This window comes from Stegodyphus dumicola, chromosome X2, assembly GCF_044657685.1.
Source record: "Stegodyphus dumicola isolate Sdum_Otavi_A_Nest chromosome X2, ASM4465768v1".
Lineage (NCBI taxonomy): Eukaryota > Metazoa > Arthropoda > Arachnida > Araneae > Eresidae > Stegodyphus > Stegodyphus dumicola.
This window is the reverse complement of record NC_140781.1, coordinates 148887427-148914252: the sequence shown is the minus strand read 5'-3', so window position 1 is coordinate 148914252 and position 26826 is coordinate 148887427. Positions and strand designations below refer to the sequence as shown.

Sequence of the window (26826 nt, the reverse complement as noted above, 5' to 3'; positions counted from 1 at the left end):
TATTTTTGATAAAAATGGTTGGTGCCGAGACAAGTGAGAAATCATTTATCTTGCAGCATCGCATTATATAATATTCGCATCTTTAGCAGTTTCTTTAAATTTTAAGAGGATTACATGAAACAAAATTTCTTTCCTTGAAATTTTTATTTTGTAATAGTTTTTTAAATCAATTTATTATACATATTTAAATTTTATTTTTAAGTTATATAAATCTCATTGTTAATATGCGTGTATTTTTAACAAATTTTGTGAAATCAAAATTTTAGCACCACAAAAAGCGAGGGTATATAATTTTAGTTATTTTTTTTTCTACCTCTAAATCAAATCTGCTATCATTATGATAAATATTAACATGACTTAATAAAGCATAAAAATAAAAGTTTATAAGATATTTTAGTGCTTTTAAAATAAATTTTACAATTACAAAGTTAAAAAAAAATTCCTTAATGTATTAAAAAATAATTTAAAAAGAACTCTTAAGAAATAGATAGCCAATATATTCCTTTGGAAGTACAGTTTTTACAAATATTAACTTATAATAATGGCAACTGAATATTTCGTATTATTCCTTCTCTATAAAGTAAACAGTAAGATCTAAAATACTCTCAATTTTTGTCAAATTGTTCACATTTGCATTGGATTAAAAAAAAATTCAAATTTAAAAGAATAAAATCAATTTATAATTATTATTTACAACTAGACAGAAAATTTAACCTTAGTTTTATAAGTGAAGTTTAAAAATAATAAATGTAAAACTGAGATAGACCGTATAAATATAATTTTCCTTCTGATAGTAATATTAGGTTACTTAAAATTACTATAAGGAAAATTATCAAACCATAATTTAATAATTTTGTGCTTTATTATTTGTTTATTAATAAATTTATTCTCTTATCTACATATGTTTGTGTATCAATTAAGTTACAAAATTTCTTCTAAAATTATTGTATTTTAAATATATTTCTTGTAGCCCATACCATGAACGCAGTTAAAAAAATAAAAATAAATAATACCAGTTCCAGACAATATCAGACTGAATGGTTTGAAAGATATGGTGTAATTGAAAAGAATAAAACGAATGTGTGAGTAATTTGTAACGAAAATGTGATTTCATGTACATACAATGTAAAAAGACGCTTAGAATAGACTGAAGGGTACCTCTTGTACTATTATTGTGAAGTTGTTGCTTCATTTATCGCCAAGTTGTCGTTTCATTTATGGTAACCTGAGTAATTTATGTTCCATAAATATACTTTTACCTAGAATTGGGTGCTCCTTTGACTTTTAAAGTAAAAATATATCGTTGTGTACATGGACAAAGTCAAGGGAATGCACAATGCCAAGTTTGTGCAATTCTCTGATGATTTTTTAAGTGAAAATACGTTGACGTGTATATGGATAAAGTCAAGGGAGTGCACAATGCCTAGTTTGTGCAATTCTGTGATTTTTTTTTAAGTGAAAATAGATCAATGTGTACATGGATACAGAGTTTGTGCAATTCTTCGCTTTGTGTAGTGGCGATTTTTGGCATTAAAATCGCCACTACACAAAGACAAAATAGCAAGTCAAAGAATTGCACAAACTTGGTATCCGTGTGCCGCCAAAAATCGCCATGGGGTACCCGTAAATATACCAAAAAGACAAACCAAACTTTTACCAAAAAGACATTTTGAAAAGTTGCATTCAAATATCAGCTTCTCAACAGAAAAAGAAAAAAGAGCATTTTTTTTTTTTTTTAAGATAGTTCACAAAACAGGTAGTTTTAAAAAAATTTTTGATTCCAAAAAATAATAAACATACCTGGTAGTTTTCAAGCAGCTTATTGCATTGCTCGCCATTTGAAACCTTTCTCAGAACATCTGGTGTATTTGACTTTGGCAAAGCACTCAAGGCTATCTGCCTAAAGGGAGGGATGCCTTCATGGAGAATTTTCTAAGGTAAACTGGCTTGTATACACGGGAAAAAACAAGAAAATGCAGCCAGCGTATTCATGGGATTCGAACCCTGGACTGAACTACCAGTGTTCAACGGGTTTACTACTCGGCTGCTGGTGGGCTCCTTTTACAGAAGGAAAATTTGCTAAATAGCCATTTTTAACATGTAGTGCTTCTTTATTTGCAGATTACCAAGAAAAAGATTAGATTATAAAGCGTATAAATGTGCTACCAATAAGTTGCAGTACAATTAAACGCTGATCAAATAGATTTCAAAATATTTCTTCACAAATACACGATTTAAAGTATGCAGAAATACTATATTCTGTTGCTTTAGACAAGGGTACTGGTATAAATGGTTATGCACAACTAGCAGTTTTTTGCCCGATATAAATCAGGTAAGAAAGAGTAAAAGAACTAATAATGTTGAAAGGGAAGTGTACTGATCTTCTTATTTTTAAAGAATTTGATAATGCAATATTGATCTACAAAAAATTGTTTCTATAACAGATGGCACACTCAGTATGGTGGGGGTTGGTTTATTCCCCCCACACCATACTGAGTGTGCCATCTGTTATAGAAATTGCATTGGTTTTATTCAGCAGCTTAAGGAAAATATTGGACATCCTCTAGTTGAATTCTCTAATTTTTTAAATGCAAGAGGTATTAATAAACATGAATCTGCACAATTATTAGTATTCTGGCATTTTGACATACAGCAATGGTTAATGGCTCAGTTGAGGTAAAGTCATTAATCAATTTGTCAAATTATTAGAAAAAATAGAGCTATTTGTGAATGAAAAAAAAATAGTTTTTCTGAATTTTCAAATATAGACTGGTTAAACGATTTAATGTTCTTATGTGACATCACTCAACATTTCAATGAACTGAATATAAAGCTTCAGGGAAATGGGAAAATTGTATCAATGATGTTAAAAAGTATTAAAATATTTACGATGAAACTTGATGTTTTCACTAAAGATTCGGAAAAGAAAATTATGAAATATTTTCTTCGGTTACAAAAACATTTCCAAAACAAAATAATTTTTAAAAAATATGCTCAACTTCCAAAAAATATTTAATCATTATACAGAAAATAAAGCAAGGTTTTCAGAGAAATTTAATCAGTTTAAATGCTTAAAATATATTTTCACTTTACTAAATTTATGTGATTAGGTAACCATGATTTAGGAAAGGAATTAGTTGAATTTCAAAGCAGCATACTGTGAAAAAATAATTTGAAAACTTGATTTCCGAAGTTGAAGAGAAAACTTTCTGAAAGCAATGCAAATAATGATCCTACACTAAAATAGTAAAATACTACTAGCAAATAATGATCGTACACTAAAAACTGAAGATATATTAAACATATGGGATTCTTTACCAAACAATTTTATCTCAATGAAGAAACATGCTAATCCTCTTTTAACAATGTTCCCAAATATTAGTGTGAAAAATTCTTTTCCTTGATGAATTTTCTAAAATCTAAAAACAGAAATAAACTTAGAAATGCATATGGAATATGAAACTAACATGAAGAAACTATCTGAAAATAAGCAACAGATTTCTCATTGAATATACTTATAACAACTTTATTATACATATATCTGTTTATTAGTGAAGACTATTTCTTAATGTATATATGTGTTTCTTCATTCTTTTTTCATTCAAATACTCAGTACAGAGGAGATACTGGGCATAGTGTCCCCTGGTTCAGTAATTCAAGGTATCACCCCACTGACATATAAATGCTTTGACAACCTTTATTTTTTGCTCTTCACTTACCAAAGTTGTAGAAACAAAAAGGAAAAGTAATGACTCAGGGGATTTTAAAAGTGATAGCAAAAAAGGAAAAGCCCAAATGTCACGTTTTTGTGTGTTTGCAAAATTTTCAGTGTTTCCAAATTATTGGTACCCTTTTTTTTTACCCCCTTCCAAGTGGCACCACTGGCTAGCATTTAAAAAAAATAGTGAACGCAATTTGCCCCACTTCTCATAAAGGTTTGCTACCGTTCTTCTAGACACTTCACTTTACTTTAAAATTCAATTCGTAACTTTCAGTTTCTCAATTATACTCCACTGGGTGTCAAACCATGTTGGTTTTATAACTTATCCAGGTTTCCTAATTGTAAATTGTGACTGCAATTTATGAATTGCAACATCTTTCAAAACTAAATGAAGTTAAACTGGAAATCTATTTAAAAATACATCAGGAAAAGATGCATTTCCTAGAACATAAACATCTGCATCTTTTGCATGAAAAAATTACTTCATCGTTGATTGGAAATCTATGTTGTATGTAATCATATACTCAGCAGAAGTAGCTTCTAACATGAAAAAATATATATATATATTTTTGTGGTCCTTTGAAAGTTCTTCAACAACTTTCTTAGTTGCAGCCCGTATTACCAAATCTTCATCAATCTTCTGATTTTCTATTTCACCATAAATCACATTATATATAGAATTAGAAGACAAAACTAAAATCATTTTTACAAACTTTGATAAAATATCTAACTGTTTTGCACTGAGAGACAACCAAATCTGTTTTCCTCAAACATTGAAAACGCCCATGTGTATGAATTTTTCTTGAAATTGTTTTCCTTCTCTGTGCCTCATAGGTTGCTACAACTTTAACATTAACCTACTTAAGTGAAATGACTGTTTCGCTCTTAGTGCCCCCCTCCCAGTTTCACCCATTGTGTGTAGTTTCACCTTAGTACAGGATTGCACCTGCGAGCATCAATAGCTTTCTGTATTTCTCCTCAGTATTTACAATGATTTGAGTACTTCATATTTCTTAAAATAATCGGTTTTAAGATGTGATAGCTTTAATTTCAATGAAAAAAATTATATATATTTATGATTTATAACATTTTTCATTGTATAAATGAAAAGTGCAGTGATTCTTACAATAAACAATCATATATATGGGAATTGGTGTACATGAATACATTTTTATTTGAATTTTGTTTGAAGTTTTCTTCGATTCTTATATAAAATGGAAAAGTATGATATCTTTATATTTATTGTCACAGAAACATTTAGGGGAAATAGTTTAGTCGATAAATGGTGGTTTGATAGAACTTAAATATTACCAGTTATGTCTTACTGCCATCCATCACGAAAATTAGAAATGTCATATTTCCATAATTTTATGCTAATAAACAGAACATTTTCATTCAGAAAGTTAGTGCTACTGAATAGAAATTTATATCAAAATAAGTGCTGTGGGAAATAGTATCTCTCTCTTTTATTATTGCTGAAATCCCTACATGTAATTTGCATCCATTTACAGGTTTAACAATAAGCATTTACTAGCATGCATTTTATCAATTTGTGTAGATTTGAATCGGTGATTTATAAATTAATATAATCTTAGCAGGAAAGTAAACATTTACCTGTATATTCATAAATAATTATTAGCTGTACATATTTGATAGTTTTAAAACTGCTTCAAAAGGGGCATTTTAAATGGTTTTTAACATAAGAATTATAGTTAGGCATGAGCAGGAACTTATAATTATTCAAGCTAAAATTGCTTGAAATTTCAAGTGTAGGATACAAACAAAGATAAAGGAAAAGACAGTTAAACAGTTTTTTTAGTTTATCAGTTTATTATTTTTTTAGTTTAGTCCTTCACATAAATAGGAATATTTGAATAATTTGTGAAATAAGAAAATTGAATTTTTTTTTACATTTTCTGTTACTTTCATACCAAAATTTAATGATTTCTCTTTAAATATATTTAGGTTTAGACAGCAGACAAAAGCTTTCCTTTCATGAATATCTATTCACCAAAGCAGACTTTACAAAGGTACATCTTGCAAATTTCACATTCCTATGCGCTTTGGATGAAATTTTTTGCTAATATTTTATTACTTTGCTGCTGACATCTAACATAAGTTCTTATATGTCCTTGATTTTTCTTTGTTTATGAAAATGACTGCGAGTGGTTCAAATGATACTGAAGTGCACTTTCTATGCAAGTACAAATTTGCTAATTCTTGTACAAGTTCCAACTTGAAATCATAGGCTCAAGTTTTTGATTGTCTTTGACAGGGATAATTCGTAGTAAGCTGAATTATATGATGGTAATGTCCAGAAGGAAACAAAACACATACATCCACCATTTGGATGATGTTCTTGCAACTGTATAATATTTAAGTCTCTGGTGTGCCAAATGTACTCCTCCTATGCTCATGGTATACATTGCGAATGAACATGGGCAAAAGACTTCAGTTTTCTCTGCTCCTTTTCTTCTGTTCACATGACACAGCTCATTTGGTATATTGGTTGACAGCATAAAAATTTGGATATTTTTTACTCTGAAAAGTCTGACTTTCATTTGGAATTTTCAATTTTAATGTTTTAACTTCAGTTGGCCAGTGCTTTCTGTTTGGCCTAACAGTTCCACAAGCATAAAACTCTGATTTCAACCATCAGCTGAATGTTGGTTAAAAATCAGCTAAAATAGAGTTCATGCCCTTTGTTTGCTAAAGGTTTTATCAAATGTGTGACAACATCATACCTCAATCCTTTGCCTGACCTCACAATTTTATCTTATTTTCCCCCATGCAGTTCAAAATTTACAGCATAACCTAAATGAGATGTGCATAACATCCAAATCTTAAGCCCTCACTTATCTGGTTTTAAAGGCATATACTGAACAATTGCTAAATCTCCTTTGAATTTTACCACAGCTTCATCAATGGAAAGATTTTTTATAGGGCTTAAAAACAATCTGAAAACCGCCCTTTTACCTGAGAAATAATAGGTTCTAATTTTTGCAAAAAATTAAAGTTGTAGTGTCGCTTCAGTTCTGTCAAGTTTCTAATTAAATTTAGTCACACGATTCGACGTGCATGTAAAATGTAAATAAATTTTATGAATAAGAATCTATAACTTCGTAAGGAATAAAATATTGGTTCTATTGGAGTCAGAGAAGTGTTATTTTCCTATATTTGCATACCAGACACTTCAAAAGTTTTCCTTTACCTCCTTTTCTCTATCGGAAATATGAAAATAATGTTTAATTTTTAAAAATCTATCTCTACACATTAATTTATCACTTCATTGCCAAGTATAGGATTCTGGGACCAGTAATCATTCATTCTAGGCAAGCACATAATGCTCACTAAGAAAAAAAAGTTATAAAATCCCATATATCATTTATAGAGAGTTTTCTAACTTCTAGTTTCTAACTGCTGCCAGTTTCTAACTTCAGCATCACGTTTTTATGCACAAAACTCTTCACGTTTATTTGTATTTTGTGTATTTTGTCTAATTACTTCACAGTATTCATCAGGCATAAGTAATATGAAATAATCTAAAGCAGATGATCCAGTTGACAAATCATGAGATAGCTCAAGTGAGGAAGAGAAAGATCCAAAATTTCATGTCCTCGTTTTTTATGTTGTTCTTCCAATCTAATTCATAGGCATATAAAGCAGATTTTCATTATGTTTTAAAACAGATTGTTCTAAATTATAATTGCATTCAATTTCATCGTCTGCATTATCAATCAAAATTTCTTTACATATCCATCACCTTCATCTGTTTCTCCAAATAATATGCCATTTATTTCTTCTTGTGTTAATATCTTAACATTTTCTGAACATTTTGAGATGAAGCTACAGAACAGCAGCAAGACGTTTTCACTACCTGAGGAAGAAGTAAAATAAGTGGTCTAGATGCAAGGCGCCTTTCCTGAAAGCATTGACTCTAAACGAAGGAGAGATAACGTGCATTCAAATAAGAGTTACTTTAGTTGCTTCAAAAGAATGATTGACATGTCTTATAACAACCCACGAAACCAATTAGCCATGCACTAACATGATGAGGGGGAAAGCATTAAGCAGAAAATAAACAAGATGTTTTGGTGACCGCCAATGTCTGAATGGATATTATGGGCGATTTCGATGCAAAAGTGTTAAACAGATCATAAATCAATGGCTGCAAAACATGAATTAATGGAAATCTGTCTTGTAGAACTGCGTTAAGGACATCAAATGATGGCAAAATTAATTGTACAAAGAAGCAAAAAGCTTTGTTAAGGTCCGAAGACAAACACAAATATTTGTTCTTGACAAGATAAACTTGCAGTAATCAGAAAATGTTTCCATTGTTGTTCCCTTTTTTTAATTATTATTTTGAGAGAAATTTGTTATCAGCTTCATGCTTATATTTTGTAGTATTATTTCAAGAACTGTTAAATAAATTGCTCACTGGTGCAGAAATTATTTTTCTCAAACCTATTTTTAATAGCAACTACATCTCCATTTACTTTCAGTATTTTATAACTTTCAATAGTGCCTTTAATCTTAACTCTAGAAGCATTTACTTCTATAAAAAAAATGCAAAATAGTATTCTGTAGGTCAAGAATTCTAGATAAATGTTTCTTTAAAGATAGGTATATACAAGTTTCAAAATTTTTCTTATTTTAGTATTATGCAGTTGTTGAAATTCTTTCAATTTTTCCTTCCTTTTAGAGGTCCTTTCAAGAAAATAATATCAACAATGTGTTCATCCACACTTATTGATAAAGAAGCTGCCCTTTTTTTCAGCTGCTAAATTTAAGATGTGCCAGGTGCATCTCATAAATGGCAAATCTGAATTTTCCCTTTTTAAGATGCCAGCAACACCAGTCTTCAAGCCTAATATAACTGGTACATTATCAGCACCAAGTGCTAAGCAATTATCCATAGGAATTGCATTTTCTTTTGAAATTTTAATAATTAGATGTGCTATTTTTAAAGTCCCTAGAATATTCTTCTAAAGTGGGAGCAGAAAGTAAACTATACTCTAATTTCTGATGATACTAGATTAAAAAAGGGGAAGAATTGGATACAGTTTTGAGTCAGTATTATTGCTTCCATCCATAGAGAGGCAGAATGGAATTGTTTTAATGCAATCAATAACTGAATATTTATTTTTCATACCTATTTCTTTAACAACTGCAGTCGCCTTTTGTCCTTGCATTTGAGTATTTCTTAGACATTTCATTATAGAGAAATTTTTTTCTAAACAAAACTGCAGCATGATCAGATGTATTCAGAAACAGGCTGTGCTCCGGTAAGAAGACAGAGAATGAGCATTCTGCACTAGTAACTTTTCGGTCCTTTGTTTTGACAGAAAAAATTAATTTTTTTTTCAATAGAACTCTCATGTTTTTGTGTACGCACGTGTCTGAGAACATCCCTTCCATCATGCGAAATCAAAAACACGTAATGACAGACTGTACACATCACAAATTTATAACACTTCCTTCAGGAAATATTAGAAGGAAAGTCATCTGTGCATGATTTTTGTAAAGTACATGAGTATTTTACATTTTTTGCAGACATAACTAAAACAAAAGATCGTAATTTCTTTAGCTATTTCTCAAAAACATGTAAACCCACAGTATTCAATGACAAGAAGAATGAAATAACTTTTATCTTGCTTTGTACTCAATATCTAATATGTGGCAGATGACATGCAGTGATGCTCGATGCTCTCTGAAGAACTGGAACACGTTTTCGGACACATGTGCTCTCCACTCACAAAGCAGGAGCAAGCCATAATTTCTCATTGATGACACTACTTTGGTTTCCTTTTATAAGGAACCTAGAGACAAATCATTTATTTTTCAGTGCGCATAACAAAGTATTAAGCCAAGCTACATAAAAATCATGAGAAATTTTTAAATTAAGAGAATGTCCAGAGAAATACGTTGTAAATCAGGTTGGCGGGAGAACAGTTGGAAATCGGAAGTCTCCCGCCTAAATCTGGAGAGTTGGCAACTCTGAAAATAAAAAAAGAAATATTTTAGAAAGTTTACTCGCCGACAAAAATTGTGAGCGACACCTAGAAAAAATTTTATATCTGAAATTCAAAAATTAAAATTTTAAAATAACAAACTTAACAAAGCTAGCTGATCACTTTTAGATAATTTATAATAGTATAATATATCAAAGTAACTTCGTTGAAAAAAAAAGGCCTCCCTAATTAACCCTCTGTTTTGAAAAATTAAATAATTCTCTTTAGATACTGTGAGTAATGTTGTTTTGTCAAACTTAAAACAACGATCTTAACGTAATGTATTTATTTAAATGTAATACATAGGTCACTGTGAAATTTTTTAGATATGCGCAGACGGTAAGCAGCAGAAAAATTAACTGCTAGATTTGGAAATATGAAATATTTTGTAGATGATTTTTTGATTGGCCAATTGCAAGTAGTTTAGCATAGAATAAATTTTAGGCAACAAGAAAAATGGTGTTGATGCAAGAACGTTTTGCACTATGATATTTTCCATGATTTTAAAGTAAGAATCGAGAATAATACACTGAACGTCTACAATTAGCATTTAGAAATGAAGGTCCGTCTCGTGCTATCATATTCAGGTGGTTTACAGAATTTCACACAGGTCACAATTCTCTTCAGGTTCAAGAACACAGAGAAAGGCAGTAGTTAATAGTAATCCCAGATATATCTGCCACATGAAAAATGTTTATCGATGCTAATCGCTGCACCTACCAAATAATACAGAAGGAATTTAACATTGGATCTGTCACCATACATAAAATTACTCATGAAGAATTGTATAAGAAAAAACTAGTTTGTTGTTAGGTTCCCCATAATTTAACTGAAGACCAAAAAGAGAAGCATGTCAAAATCAGTACAGAAACTTTTGATAAAACGTACATACCATTTTGTGAATTCCAACATATCAAAAAGTAAAGTATGGGTCTTCAAAGATGAACCCACAATCATTTGAACCCAAACCACATTCTTTTCACAATGGTGAGAAGATAATGTGCTGTGAAAAAAAGTAATGTATGCCGTTTTCTTCAGAATTTCCCGACTGCTCAAAGCTAAGGACAGAAGACAGCCATAGCTAACTAGTACATCACTAAATGTTTTACTGAAATTCTTCAAGAGGTGAATGTAAGAGGACTCATTATCCACCACCACAATGCATCTTCTCGTTCAGCATGATTGACAGCTGAGTTTCTTGAACAAAAACACATCAAAGTGATAGAACATCCACCCTATTCCCCTGATCTAGCTAGGTGTGACTTTTAGTTATTTTTCAATCTGAAAAAGAACTTACATGGTCATCATTTTCATTCTTATGATACAACTGATGAAGTTATAAATACTGTATTTTCAAAGAATTTAATATCTTGAGGCATTTAATCTTGGGGAGGGGGGGGAATTCACCTACAGAAGTGCATAATGATGCTGGAGAATACTACTTTGAACATTCCTAAAATTTCATAAGTCTAATTTTAAAAACCTATGTGCATCCCAAAAATTTCAGGCCTTCATATATGTGATATAGATGCGAGTTTAAGTAAGAATATTATTTGAAAAAATATATCTGCTATTGTATTGAATCAGAAGAGAAACATGCCAATGTAAAATTCGATTAGACCAAAAAGCAAACTTAAGATTAAATTTTGAATAAAACTATTGATTTTAAGGGCAATCAAATATTAAGTTCATCTTCTTTAGTAGCAAGCAAAAAAAAATTGCCATATTTGTTCAAAACTACAGCAATCTAAGGTTGCTTTTTACCTAACTTTAAAAAGCTGTTATAGTTATCTTAGAAATAGTAGTAGAATTCTCTCATTTAGTATGCAGATGAAGGGGGGGTTTGCAACTTTTAAGAAAATAAAACTTAATGTAAAAGTGTAGCTTATTTTACTTATTATTTTTAAATTAATGAATAAGTATTATTAAGCTTTTAAACATTTAATATAAAATGCATACAGCAATAACACTGTCTCTTCCAAATTATAGCTATTTTTCTCACACAGTTCATTTTAAGGCTGGTTCTTCAAATTTAAAATACAAATTTCTTTGCAATAGATTGTGTCTTTGCGGTCAGGTCAGTGTTATGTCGATGGATTTCAGAGTGAACTGCAAACATCTGTGTATATTTTGTTCTGAATGGCTCATAAAACAACAACAGGGCTTAAACGTAATAGGTGTTCCATCTGCTGCTACTAACATTATATTTGATAAAAGGATCCCTTTTTCCATGAAATAATATTCTAAACAACAGAATATTGATTTGCTTTTAGTGCCTGTTGGCAAATTGTTTGTGAAGAGCAGTTTTTCTTGGCTTTCTTGGGGGGGAGACATAACGAACATATGCCATTTATAGTGCTTCATTATCAGGTAAAGTTGACTCTAAAATGTATTGAAAAATATGTCATTTGCAAATAATTACAGAAGAAGCTTTTAACATCATCACTAATTTCATCTATATGTCTTTGAACTATGTTATTGCTTAAAGGAATTCTTTTGAGTATATATGCAATTTTGTTATATGCAGGTTTATGTAGGATATGCAGGTATGTTTATGCAGGATATGCAGGTTTATGTAGAAAGTTTTTCCAACCTCTTCAATAGCCAACAAAATTAGCTTGTCTCCAATAGCATTCCGCTTTTCTGGTTTTGCTATAACTAATGAGGTATTGTAAGATGCCATCATAGTCTCTTTTTGGCATCATAGCAAACGTACTGTAAATCGTGGGTCTTTTCTAAAGTCTTCTTTCAGTGTTTGAAAGTATTGCAAATTTTTACCTGTTTTATCACAGTGATACATCAGATGATCCTCCAGCTTTGATGGTTTTAAAATCATTGCTGAAAACTCTGTTGCATAAAAAGCACATGGGCAAATAGGTGTTTGTTCAACAAAAATGATGAAATGAAGCTGAACTTTAAATAATCAGCACTTTGACTACATTTCTTTTTAGATTCGACTATTTTAGTAATAGTTATCTGTGGACAAAAATTCAGCTATTTTTAAATATGATAAGATTCAACATTGTTTCTCAGTATAAAACCTTATTTTAATCTCGAGTTAGTATACAGGATGTTTCTAAGTTGAAGCATTATTTTTACCGGGCTTAAGTACTCAATAAAGTTAGTCTACAAAATGTCTTATACAAAAGTGTTAAAAAGAGCATATTATAAAGTCCACATTATGTCCACCATAAAATGAAGCCAATTAATAAAAACATGTGTTATGCTAAAAGTATGCTGTAATTACTTAGCAATGACATTTATTCATTTTTAACATTTAATTGTTGTAATAAGTGATAAAAAATAATAAGATATTACAATATGGAATACTGCATACAGTTAGTAAAATATACAGACAACTTTAATAAAATATGAAGTTTCTTACCAGTCAAGATATCTTACACAGTTCATGCACATTTTGGGCAACTTTTTATATATTTTGTACACTTTCCACATATCGGTATTTTACAGTCAGAACAAGTATCTACAGTTTTGTTTCTACACGTAAAAGCTTGAAAATGAACCCTTTTTCACATCTGCACAGATTCTTCAGTAGTATCCGCTTTTGTCTGTGTATCTGACTTGTACTTTCTTTTGTGAATATATGCACTATGCAACTCTTCAATGAGTTGTTGAAGATATTCTCTCCTTGTAAGTTTTTTCCAGTAACTTCTTTGTATAAAATACATGAATTAATTCCTGCAAGATCAAGAATATTGTAGAATACGTGAACTGGCCCCTCCTTGATCCTGCCTTCACAGAAAATTTCTGAGCCATTTGGTCGACACTAAATTTGTGTTGAGTTATAAAATATTGTTTCTGGAAGCTTTTTTGGGTGATTATTGTCGATATCAAATGTGGGATAAAGGGAGCTCAATAATAAGACATTTTTGCTGGTTTTTCTCTGATAAACTGTAAAGGTTATATCATCATGCTCCAGTAATAATGTATCGTATAACGGCATCTTTACTTTTTTTCACAAATTCAGGTACTTCTTTCGATTTCGTTTCATCATTCCATTTTAACTAGTGTTCTTCACTTTTAACATATGGGACAGATTTAGTGTAGTGAAAAAATTATCTTTAGTGATATTTCTTCCTTTATTTTCAAACGCAAAATGACGTATTCAGAGAGAGATAGGTTTTTAGGACGTTCCTCATCTTTACCCATATATGGAAAACCAATGAGCATGTATTTACTACCAACATCAGCGGCAAGCCAGAACTCGATACCAAACTTATCTGGTTTACTTGGCATATATTGCGTGAAACGACATCTGGCTTTAAACGGAAACAGCTGTTCATCAATAGTTATATATGGTCCTGGTTTATAGCAAGTTATCGAATTTTCAAAAAATTTCTTCCAAACTTCAGAAATGAAACAGAATTTATCTGTTTGAAGGCGTTCAGATCGTTTCATTTCTTTTGTCAGATCGCAGAAATTTCATAAATTCTCTGAATCTCTCGCCATAGTATCGCAGAAAAAAGGTGGACCTCAAACAACAGACTATCAAGCCATAGATTATTTGCACCGTATATACCTCGACCATACAAAATTTATATAAAAGCATCTTCTTCAATGGCCAAACAGCCCAGGATGGGCCCTTGCCTTCCTCGGAATCGAATTCCAAGCTCTTCTATTCCTGGCCATGAACATCCAATTGGCTATTTTAAAAATTAAGTCTGTTTCCAAACAGTCGAGCCACCTAAGTTTAAGTGTCCCTCTTTTTCGGGTGCCGAATGGTTGGGATGAGATCTTTTTAGTTACTCTATTTTCATCCATTCTGAACAGGTGTCCTGCCCATTTAATTCTCTGAATCCTTATATATTTTACTATATCTATTTCTTTAAAGGATTTATAGAGTTCAAAGTTAGTTCTTCTCCAGATATTGTTACATTTTATGCCATCAAAAATACTTTTCAAAATTTTTCTTTCAAAGACAATAAAAGCATCTAGTTCGCCTAAAGTTGTTGACCATTTTTTCCCCAGTTGCCAGCGAGCTTCTTCCTCGGTACAATTTCTGATATGACGAAACATAGGCTCATCTATAAGTAGCCTCCATGAACTAATTGCATAGCCATTTTCAATATTTCACTTTGCATAACTCTTTTCTTTGAAAACATTATGTTCAGCAATTCTTCCACGCATACAACTTCCATAGCTCGCATAGTCGCACTAGCAGGGCAGGATTTTAAAGAAGACCAGTTTGTTTGGAATTTAAAGAAGCACCGAGCAACAAAATTAAGGGATGAAAATATTTTTGGAATTTAGGGAAAGCACTGGGCGAGTAAATATTAGCACAAAAAAGCAACTTAACTTGCATCAAACGAAATGTTTAATAAAGTTCAACAAATAAAGCTTTTTTGTTAATTTTATTACCCTTTAGATCATAAATGTTTCACTATTTCCTAACGATTTCAGGATTCTTAATTTTATAATTTCTACATGCCATCTTACAAGTTTTAACCCACCCGACGGCGGGCATTCTATTCTATATATGTTTCGAAAACTGCAACAATAGAGAACCATGCGTGCAAAAATTTTTCCCTTAAGCTGAAACTAAATTGGTTCTAAAAACGGCTATTGTAAAATTTCCTTCCCCTCTCTTTATAGGATAAACAAGTCGTTTCACCTAACTAATGGCTTTCCTAGTGTTAAAGTTCACTGATTAGTGACTAGAGACGGTAAACCAGGTGGGCGCTTAACGAGGATGAAACAAGTTCTGTCTACGTGCTTTTGGCCAGAAGAAAGATTTTTTTTTTTTTTTTTTTTTTTTTTTTTTTTGTGGAAATCCAAATCCCTATTGCTTTTCTACTAGTTTTGTGCATATTTCTGATTTTAATTGTTTATCAAGTAAAAATTTTATTGATTTTCATAGGGTTTGGTTACATTAATGTACGTTTATAGAATGTTAATTTATTGAGATTGCTTAAGTCCTTCAAAAATGAATATTAGTGCAGTGCAAATATCTTAAATGGAATACAAATAAAAGTTTCAATTTAATTTCTATAGATACACATACCGCAGTCATAAAATCTTAGGAACTAGTGGAATTGCCTTAGTTTTAGCTAAGTATCTGCCTTGAAATCAAGCAATCAAGTTTTTACACTAAGTTAAAATTTATAAGAGGTTTAAAATACTTAATTTCTATTGAAAGGTTACATGTAAGGGATAATTAATACATTATTTAAATAGCGAACACATGCTTAGTGTTGGTCATTTCGGCGATTTTTTTTACTTCATTTTATCATAAATCTATTTCATTATTTTTTCATATTTATAAAATGGAATTTTGCCTTTATCTCATTTATTAGTTAACACAGGGATGGGCAAACTTTTTCGATCGCGGGCCAAAAATCGAAAAAGTAAAGTTTGGCGAGCCAAGATAAATTTTTCCAAAATTTTAAAAACAATATACAAGTATTACAATTTAATATATTAATGAGATGAATGAAATTGCGATTTCATTTTTAAAAGTTCCTTATACTGAGGTTCGAAGTGAGATGTACTGATTCTAAGGAACGAGGCTAAATGCTCATCTGTCAGTCTACTTCTGAAATAATTCTTTCTAAGGTTCATAGTTGAAAACACTTGTTCACATATATAAGATGAAGCAAACACAGCACTGATTTTCTGGGCATGAGATATTAAATTTGGGAAACTTACTTTCGATAATGATTTGTAAAACTCTAACTTTGGCATATTTAGAAACAATTGCTTGAGATGATTGTTAGATTGCAACTCAATTAATTCAAGCTGCAAATCTGACCTCACTGCTTCACAATTTACGTTGAATGGCATGGTAAAAATATCCAATTTTGCTTGAATGGCACTAAAATCTTGAAATCTGCGTTCGAACTCAAAATGCAGTTTTTTCAAGCTATCTTCATAATTCTTAAGGTTCTCTTCATTTACTGAGGGTATTGAATTTAACCTCGGGAAATGAGATAAGTCGTTCTTACCTAGCTGCCCAGCAAACATATTCAGTTTTAGTTTAGAAGCTTTGAGATGTGACCAAATATCGTCGATAAATTGATTTTTCCCTTGCATCTTGACATTCAAGTTGTTCATACGACAAAGAAGATCTGTGAAAAATGCAAAGTCTGAAAGCCATTTTGTATCTTCTAACATTTCGCACTCCGCAGAACACTGTTTCTCATGGAAGAACGACACAATGTCGTCTTTCAGCTGCCAAACCCGCTCGAAAACACATCCTAAGCCACCTTACTTTCGTGTAATACAGTACATCAGAGTATTCAGATTGCACTGACTGAAGAAAATCTCGAAATTGCCTGTGAGTAAGCCCACGAGATTGAATAGTATTTACAAGCTTCACGACTGTATCAAGCACGGGTTTCATATTCAATGCAGATTTACACAGAGCATCTTGATGTATAACACAATGTAGAAAAACATTGTTCCCAGGATAGTTTTGATTAAAGAGTCCAAGAAATGCAGATTTTTTTCCTATCATATTTGGTGCTTCATCGGTCGTAATATTACATATATTTGTTATAGGCACTTTCAAAGTTAAAAGCCCTTCCTGAAATTCACGAAAAATATCATATCCCGTTGTAGTTCCCTTTAAAGAACGCATGCACGCCAGTTCCTCAATAATTTCAAAGTTCTCATCAACACCTCTTATAAATAATACTAATTGAGCAGTATCATTTATATCAGTGCTTTCATCCATAGCTATGGAACAAAATTTAAACTGGCCAATCTTTGACTCTAATTGTGATGCCAAATTTTTATCGATGGCTTCCATTCTAGAAGTCACCGTTTTTCGAGATAAGCTTACAGTCTCAAAATTATTTTTCTTGTCTGGACATAAAACATCACAAACTTGGAGCATGCATTGTTTAATGAACTCCCCATCACTGAGAGCTTTATTATTTTTAGCAATATTGTATGCTACAATGTAACTTGCATGTGTAGCTGCTTTTTGAATAATGTTTACCTTCTTGAAAAAATTTTGCCGGCCTGATAATTTTTTACAAAGACTTTCTGCATTTCTTTTTTTTTTTTTTTTTTTTTTTTTTTTCATATTCGGACATTGCTTCGTAATTGGAATTCTTATGCTTAGATGTGAAATGACGGGAAATGTTATATTCTTTGAAGACTGCTACAGCTTCATTGCAGATAAGATACGCTGGTTTATCTTTTACAACTGAAAAAAAAATATTTCCATGTCCATTCATCATTAAAAGCGCGGCACTCTGAATCAACTTTACGTTTTTTAGTAGCCATTTTGAGGTTGAAATATTTTACAAATAACCCAAACAAGTACTAGCTATGCTATACTTTTAATAATTTCACCACTATTCACAATGACGCTATATGTCCACAATCTTTCAACACGCAATCAATAATATTAGAACTCGTGCCAAAAGAAAAAGCCGCTAGATGGAGCTTAAAAATGCGCAGTCTGCCACATGTGAGGTCTAATTCACCCATATTGAATTCCCATATGTTTGCTCCACAAGAAAAAGATAACGCTTGTTGGCACCAATCTACAGCTATAACTAACAAATAACTTCCGCTTTTAACACTTTACCAATTGAAAACTGCATGTGTTTGCTATTTCCTTCGATTTATGTTTTGTAGAACAAAAATAGAGAATGTAAACAGATTACCAGCTCTCTGAAAAAAAGGAAGAAAAATATAATATTTAAACAAAGTAGAAAAGGAGATGGATATACAATATATGAATATTTCTTTTAATTTGCCTCTGGCCGGCAAATTAAAATTATATCCGTGGGCCAGATAGAACCTTCCTGCGGGCCGTAGAGTTTGCCCATCCCTGGGTTAACAGAAGTAATAAAATAGTGAATATTTTGAAAGAAATTTCAGTTATAATATTATGCGACAACCTTGTTAAAAAGTTATCTACATACAGACAAGATAATGTCACAGATACATCTCAGTTTCTGAAATAAATGGCATGGTTGTGAAATTTGGTGCCTTTTCATATGGTTATTTTTGACTGGAAGAGTTGTGGTATGTAAATCACAAAAGAACATTATTTTAATTCTTGGCTTAAATACAGCACTTGTATTAAGTTGCTAAAATTCCTTTTAAGGAAAATTTTGAATAAAATATAGATGTAGAATGTTAAATATTTTTACCTTTCAATGTGGACTTTTTGTGATTTTCCCCATGCCTATGCAATATGGATGCCAGCAAGTTTCCCTTAGAAAGTCCTCCACGGAGGCAGTCCTCCCTTTAGGCTGATAGCCCTCACGTACTTTGAAAAAAATCAAATAACCAAAACAAAACCTATCAAAGTGTTGTTTCACATTTTTTAGGGTTCTGATACGCAAATGATTTAGATACCTCAATTCACATTAACAAATATTATAATTTAAGTAAATAAAACCCAGCTGAGCACTTCCATTTAAATTATTTCTTTTACAATAAAAAATAAAAACAATAATTTTTGAATAAATTTTGCGAAATATCAAAAAGGCCCGTTATAACCCATATATAGTATTAACATTTTGTTTACTCGTTTCCAATGTTTCACCATTGCAAGCCTATTCTTTTTTTGCTTTCTTTTCCTGCCTTTTTTAAATTACCATATCCTGAGTTTTACTGGAGCTGTTAGGTCTGCTGAAGCCTCGCAGCATACATTATAATTCAAAACAAATTAAGAGTTTATTGTTTTAGGCAATTATTCTGAAAATGGTCATTTACATTTGATTTTAGGCAATATACGCATTGTATCAGAAAATGCGATATATTGAGCACTATCGTTACAAGAAAGTACTGTATAATCAGCTATTTCAAAATATGTAAATGTAACATAACTTCTTTTCGAGTGTTTGCACTGAGAGTTTCCTTCAAGTAAACCTTAATGAAACTTTCTTTCATCAAAATTTAGAAGTATTAAAAAAGCCTCAGAATTATTTACATTGCAAACATTTATGAATTATGCAGAAAAATATATAAGAAAAACAGCAATGAGAAAATATTACCGAATATACATTTTATGACAGTAGTAAAAATTTTTTCAGTACCGACAATATTAAAAAGCTTAATATTGTGATAAGATAAATAAAATAAAACGGTATTAAAAGTTTAATATTGAGATAAGTAAAAGTATACTAATCTATAGCAATGATCTGACATTTTTGCCATTAGAACTATAATATAATTCCAACCGTTAAAGTAACATTGTATCTGTATTAACTAGAATTATAAAGTCTAATTACTTTTACAAATAATAATTTTTTTTTTTTTTTTTGCTAGTTACGAAAAATTTAATTAAACACTTTCATTTTAATTCTTTTCTAGATTTTTAAGTAACTCAGTTTAAAACATGGGTCGTTTGATCCAGAATCAGTCTTATGTAGCTTCACTACATACTAGGAGAAAAATTAAAATGCCAGTTTTAGCATATGACCCCAAACCTTAGATTTCATCTCAAAGTAATACTCATCACCTCGTCATGCGATCCCATAAAGTCCAATCAAACATGTTTCCCCTACAAGGGACTGGATGTGGAAAGGGGAATTCTCAGAACACTCACACTTTCATAAAACCTACGTAGCTAGGTTACCATTTTCACTTAACAAAGACTTGAACACTGAACAATAATCTGTTATCACTCAGATTAGGATCACGTGATCCTTCAGAAGCAGAACTTTTGTCTGATTGGTTGATCTCTACCCGGTACAAGCTGCAGCTGAAACATATTCAGCGAGGTTTCAAAAAATCCCACATAGCCGGTACATTGTTTCCGTAGCTAGGCGGAAATTCACTTTCAGCGGAACTGTTTTCTAGGAATCCTTCCGTTTAAACCAGTACTACCAGAATCTCATTTCTCAGAAGAGTCAGTGAAAATTTTTTATACCTTTTAAGCTAAAAATTAATTTTAAAGACAGTGAAACACATACCAAAAAGTAGAGGTTTATTTAAAATGAAAAGCATCTATTTTAAATAAACCTCTAACTCTCAAATGGATTCTGAAAGGATCTGTGTTTACTATTAAAAAGCACTACCGGCCATCTGAAAATTCAAAATTACTATGATAAAATATTTCACCTTTTTAATTGAAATATGTTTCCTTTTATGTGTGTGCATATATATGTGTATGTGTGTATATTATAGCATGGCAGCTCTCGCGCACACACACACAATTATATTGATTGCAATTTCAGTTTTAAATTGTACCTTTTTAAAAATTCAATTATTAAATATATTAATAAGTAACTTATTTTCAATAGAATTCTAACTACTTTTGTCAGAGGAGATAATATACTAAATAATCTATTAGAAAATAAATTTTATATATATAAGTGCATGTGCAAGATTAAAAAAAAAAATTAAAATTTCTTTCAGTACTCTTATACTATTTCTAGAATTCTCTCTATTTTCATTAGTGAAGCTTTAATCATTTTACCTTTTTTCACTGATGCACTAGAAAAAAGAATGATTTTTGTTTTTATCATCCCTTGAACTAGTACATTATACTGTATATTTAAGGCTTAAATTCATTTGAAGCCCAACTGAGCTATTTTTTAGATATTAAATGAAACTAATTTCAGACAGAGCACTAAATAAGCCAAGATTTTATTGAACTTTAATTATTTCAATCATTAATTACTATTTTAACTATTATTGGTTATTTTATTTATTTATTGTTGTTCCTGTTGGCTTTTCATAGGGCTCTGGCACTTCAAAATTAAGCCCTAATTATAGTTAGTATACAAAAGTGGGCATCTTATTTTTTTTTATCTTATTTCATCTGAATTCAAATAAATGTAGTTTTGACTAAAAAAAGGTCATTTCTATTTCAAGTAAAATTAAAGTATGATGGGTTTCAGAAGAATGATGGAATTTCAGAAGTGCATATATGTGCAGATATGTGTGTGTACAGAGATACATATGTTTATACACATATACATGCACAGATACATACATTTCTGGACCCAGTCCTGATAACAGAACAATACCGAATGGTGTTGACTTTTATTTACACACACCCTACAAGTAAATGCATGATCATTTTATTTTTATTGTAAAAAAATTTAACAAACTCTTTATTTGCATAAAACAAAATGCATACCCTGCTGTTCATGAACTCAAAAAATATTAATAAGCTTGAATTTATATGGCTTGAAACCAAGCAAATCCAGATGACTGAGGTTCTCGTATCGTTTTCTTTTGCAGGTATAAAGGCATTTCTGATGAAATACTTGAATAAAAGCATCCCTTATAATCTTAAATAATGTTCTAATTATTTATTTTTCATACATTCATGATACATTATCTTGGATTTTATTAGGTTTACAATAATTTAATTTTTACGCCATATCACTTTATTTATTGTATTGAGTCAATTGCACTACTTATTTTCAGAGGGATCCTGGAGGGGGGCGGAGATGGCGTACAGTACGTGGAACAGCTTTAGTATTGGTCCTTTTGGCAATTTTTTGATTTGGCGACAAACTTCTGTCGCCAAGGTAGACCCGACTTTGAAGATCGAAAAAAAAATGGCGAATTGTAAACAAAACCCGATCTAGACTAAATAACAATTCTAAAAAATAAGCTCTTGATTAGAATAAACAGTCTTTCTCTAATTTTCAACATTTCTAGTACTTGCTATGATAAATTCTTGAAACACTGCCGTAAATGAATTTATGGCAATGATTATGTTGAGTAATGAAATTTACGAAAGGTTAATATTTTAAATTACAAAATATAATATTAATGTATTAAATATTAATATTTTAAGTAGTTAGTTAATATTTATATATTACATTAATATTTGGCTAATAATTTAAACTTACAAAAGGTTAATTTTTATGCTATGAATAAAGAAATTTACAAAAGGTTAATAAGTGCATTTCAAACTAGTATATGTGACTTTAGTTTCTTAGATTCTGTTATTAAAAGGAAATTTAAAAAAATATTTCAAATTGAAGGAAATCAAATTAAATTATAATGAGTAAATCTTGTACCAGTGTTAGAAATACATTTTATGAATTAAATTTTGTAAGGTAAAAATATTAAGAAGTGTGTATTTTTTAATCACTCAATTCATTACAAGTAATTTATGATTATAATTTAAAAGCTAAAATTAAATTATCATAATGAGTAAATTTTTTACCAATAGTAATAATACACAACAACAATTATCATAACTGATGATTTCTGTAAAAGATTCGAATGCTCACTAGTGGTGGAGTGATAAGCCACTCAACACTGGTAGTTCAGGCTGGCTATATGGGAGCTTTTGTGGTTTTCCTTACAAATGTGAATCTGAGCCAGTTTCTCTTAGTCCTTTATATGAAGGCATCCTTCTGCTAGCCTATGTATATATTTTCTATTCATAAATACTGTTCTCTCTTCTTATTTCTTGAAGTGAAGAAGTGTTGCAAAATCCTGTTTAGTTTTGGACAGCATTTAAATAAAATAAATAATTTGTATATTACACAAACAAAAATGCATTACAGTAGTTCATGTAGTGAATAATTAATCAGGGAACAAAGTATAATGTAACATTTCTTTATTTTGTAACCAGAATTATTTTATGTTTGGGATCTTTACTGTCAATTTCATCATCCGTTTTCTCACCAGAATCCAAATGAAATTTTTAGTTTGTAAAACAAACCGTGTTTTTGCCTTTCGAAGCCACGTTACTAGGTTGTTAGATCAAATAAGATTTGTAGTCTTCAGTCTTGCATTATAATTGCTGATAATTGAATTCCATGTTGGTTAAGTTTTGAACCAACTTTGAATTAAATTGATTTGTATAGCCTTTGGCTACAAAATTATTTGAATTTAAATTTTACATTTGAGCTTAATTATTATCATAAGTTATCTTGTCACAGTGGTTGACTGAGTCATAAGCACATAGTGTGCCTTCTGTTCTGTACATCTAAACTTTATCATAAAATAAGAGCATATCTTAACTTAATAAGAATATATCTAAACTTTAGAATAATAATTACATTTAAAGATATTGAAATCAGTATTCTTACTTTTATTATAGTGTTTATTACAAAAAATTCAGATTTATAAAAGCAACAATGAAACCTGAATTTGGTCTATGAATTCATGCAATTACACATCCCTATAGTTCTAATTTAAGAAATGAGGCAAAAAAGTATTTTTAGACCATAGTAATTTTGATCATTGCCCATTTTAAGAAACATGCAAGAAGTCTAAATTTGCATGTGGTTCCTTAGCAAAACGAACACCAAGATTTTACCTCATGCTACTAAATATGTGTTTTTTCTTGGGGGGGGTGGAGTTGATATATGAAAAAATGTCGACTCATGTGTGATGTAATATTAAAAGCATCAGTTTTAACTACCAAATTTTGGCTTTTTAAAAAATATTTTAAAAGTTGTGCTTTCCTAACTTGTAAGTAACTTCAAAAAAAGCATGCAAATTATCCCTCCCGCCATTAAAGCTCTGATACCTACCAAATTCGTTTGAGTTACGTGGACAGAAATGGCATCATATTTCCAGCTCAGTATTTAGGGTTACCATAAATATCACGGTTATCATAATTTTTCATTTCGCGCCCAAATGTCGCCAAAAAGGACTGATACTAAAGCTGTCAGCACGTGGTCGGCCAAATTTAAAGGCAGCGAAATGATTATCAAACATATATTTCCATAAAAAGGGGCGGCAAATATAGTTTGCATGTCGACGACCCTACGGTCTAGGATCGGTACTTCTTAATTGTGTACTTAAATTTAATACCTGGTTATTACTTTATTCGTCATATTTTTATTCACGTTCCCAACGAGTTTTTACATGGCGCCTTTCGTGCACTACAAATTATTTCTTGCCATGAATTACGTTCTCATAACGAATAAACAAATAATAGACTATATAAAGAATCACAGTCATAAATTATAGCATCTGAATTAAACATTGGATTAACTTAACACATTTACAGTTCCAAAAATTATATACCTTAGAGTGAACAGCAGAATAAACACCCTGCTGTTCGCAATTATTTTCATACCAATCGAACACAAACATAATACAGCTAACTTTTTCCCTCCCCCGTATACTTTTACGTTAATTTTTAGAAATTAAATGGCAAGATGTTATTTTTTTCCCTTTTAGTTTGTGTCTCATAATACTTCAGATAAAAAAAGGGGGGCAATAAAACTATAAATTGCATATTTCTCCTGCTTACGAACTAAACATAATTTTAAACTATTTTCTTATACATAAGCATAACACGATGGAAGTACATTTAACGATTTTTCTCAGTATCAGAAACTACCAGCATAAAAGCAAATAAATATAAATATATTCGATTACTTCAGCAGCCACATTACAAAAAATTATTTGTCCCCTTCCATGATGCCCACATATTTGATAAATTTTGGTCATATGCTACTTATGGTCATACGCTATCTATAAAAATGCTCGCCCAAAAATTCAAGTTTCAAATACAAATGCATCTAGAATAAGAAAATAATTAATACATATTTTTTTCATCTATAAAGAAATGACTCAAATAAATGAGAATTTTTTTCTTATGAATTTACACAAATATACTCGCAAGAGTTTTAATGCGTTGAATAAAATAAACATTTCCTTACTTATCTTTCACGTGGGTGTTTAATATTCATCAATAAGCAGCGATTTCTGCCCCTAATAAATCACAACGTTCCTCATACATGTACAGGAAGAGCCACGAAGCCATTTCGGAGATAAGGATGTCTTTACTGCGCATGCGCTACCTTTGCCGCAACTGACAAAATTCATCTGACAGGACTCGGAGCAAGCCTGTAAAGAATTCCCCCTTGCAGTAGTTTGAGCTAACAGGAAATTTACGCGCTCCTATTCGTCACTCTTGGAACAATTACCAGTTCCCCAACTCGGTTGAGTCGTCTTCTAAAACCTTCTCTCACTTTTAACTGAGAAACGCAGGTGTAAGCACAACCAGAAAGAATTTGGGGGGGGGGGGGGGAGCTATGATGTTAAGAGTTCTACCTCATCTAAATTTTCGAGGACTTAATAAGACTTTTAGAGTAAAATATACTATGTTTACAGGCGCGTAGCCAGATGGGGTGCCCTCTCCTTCACCACTATTTTTGCTTTAAAAAAGTGCTAAATAATTTTCAATAGATAAGGCTTAAAGATTTTTAAAATATTGCTTTCCAGCTTCCACAAAAATTCTAAAAGTCTAAGATTTTCCATTTAGAAGTAAGATCAGGAAAAATCTTCCTTCCTGAGCAAACAAGCGGCGGGAAAATACTTCGAAGGTTATGCGACACTTTCAAGTCGTAACGATTTTGTTCTTTACAGCTTTAAATAGTCCTCCATATCCGGTCCCGCTTTCCCACTAGTCCTAGTTTAATGTCACTAAAGAAGAAAAGCCCTTTCATTTCGAACTAAGTATCTAAAAGCATAATGGTTAAAAAAAAAAATAAGCATTTTTAAAAAAAGGACAGAAAAGAAATGAAGTTGGGATATTTAATTTTAAGATTTGCTATTTATTATTTAAATATTGCACAAAAGAGGAAAGGTAACACAGTAAAATAATTTTGAGCGATTTTTTTATATTAATTTCGAATTTCAGTTAAATCAATAAATATAGCAAAAATATTCAACTTTTTTTTAATTAATATAGAGAACATGTCAACTTCGATGCTTTCAATGCAATGAATTTTATTTTTTTTAGCCATGTATTAATTTAAATTCTTGTTATTTCAAATGATTTAATAGGACAGCTGTTAAATACTCAGATAGTTCATTAACTGCAGGCGCGTAGCCAGGGGGAGTGCTCTGGGTGCCAGGGCACCCTCCGGCCTACCACTACCTACCTATACTTTAAAAAAAGTGCTAATTAATTTTCAATAGATAGGACTTAAGTTTTTTAAATATTGCTTTCCAGCTTTGCAAAAAATTCATGTGATTAACAAAGAATGAACGGAAAGTCTACGATTTTCCATTTAGAAGTGAGATCAGAAAAAGTCATCCTTAGCAAACAATCGGCGGGAAAATACTTCGATGGTTAGGTGACGTGAAGCTTTTGTTCTTTTACAGTTTTGAATAGCCCACCGTAGCCGGTCCGACTTTCCCGCTAATTATCAAGCTAATGTCACTAAAGAA

At 31.0% G+C, this 26826-nt stretch overlaps 1 protein-coding gene across 12 annotated transcripts in view; it reads right to left on the bottom strand.

Moving 5' to 3' along the window:
- The window catches only part of LOC118194132 (uncharacterized), a 134256-nt gene extending 108697 nt beyond the window's left edge, over positions 1-25559 (bottom strand). For 11 of the 12 annotated variants that reach the window (XM_085809326.1, XM_085809333.1, XM_085809325.1 and 8 more), the window contains exon 1: positions 25311-25512. The gene's annotated coding sequence lies outside the window, so the exon portion shown is untranslated. Of the gene's footprint in view, positions 1-25310 lie in introns of all 12 variants that reach the window. The other variant, XM_085809340.1, reaches the window with a different exon arrangement.
- Positions 25560-26826: the final 1267 nt, after the last annotated feature.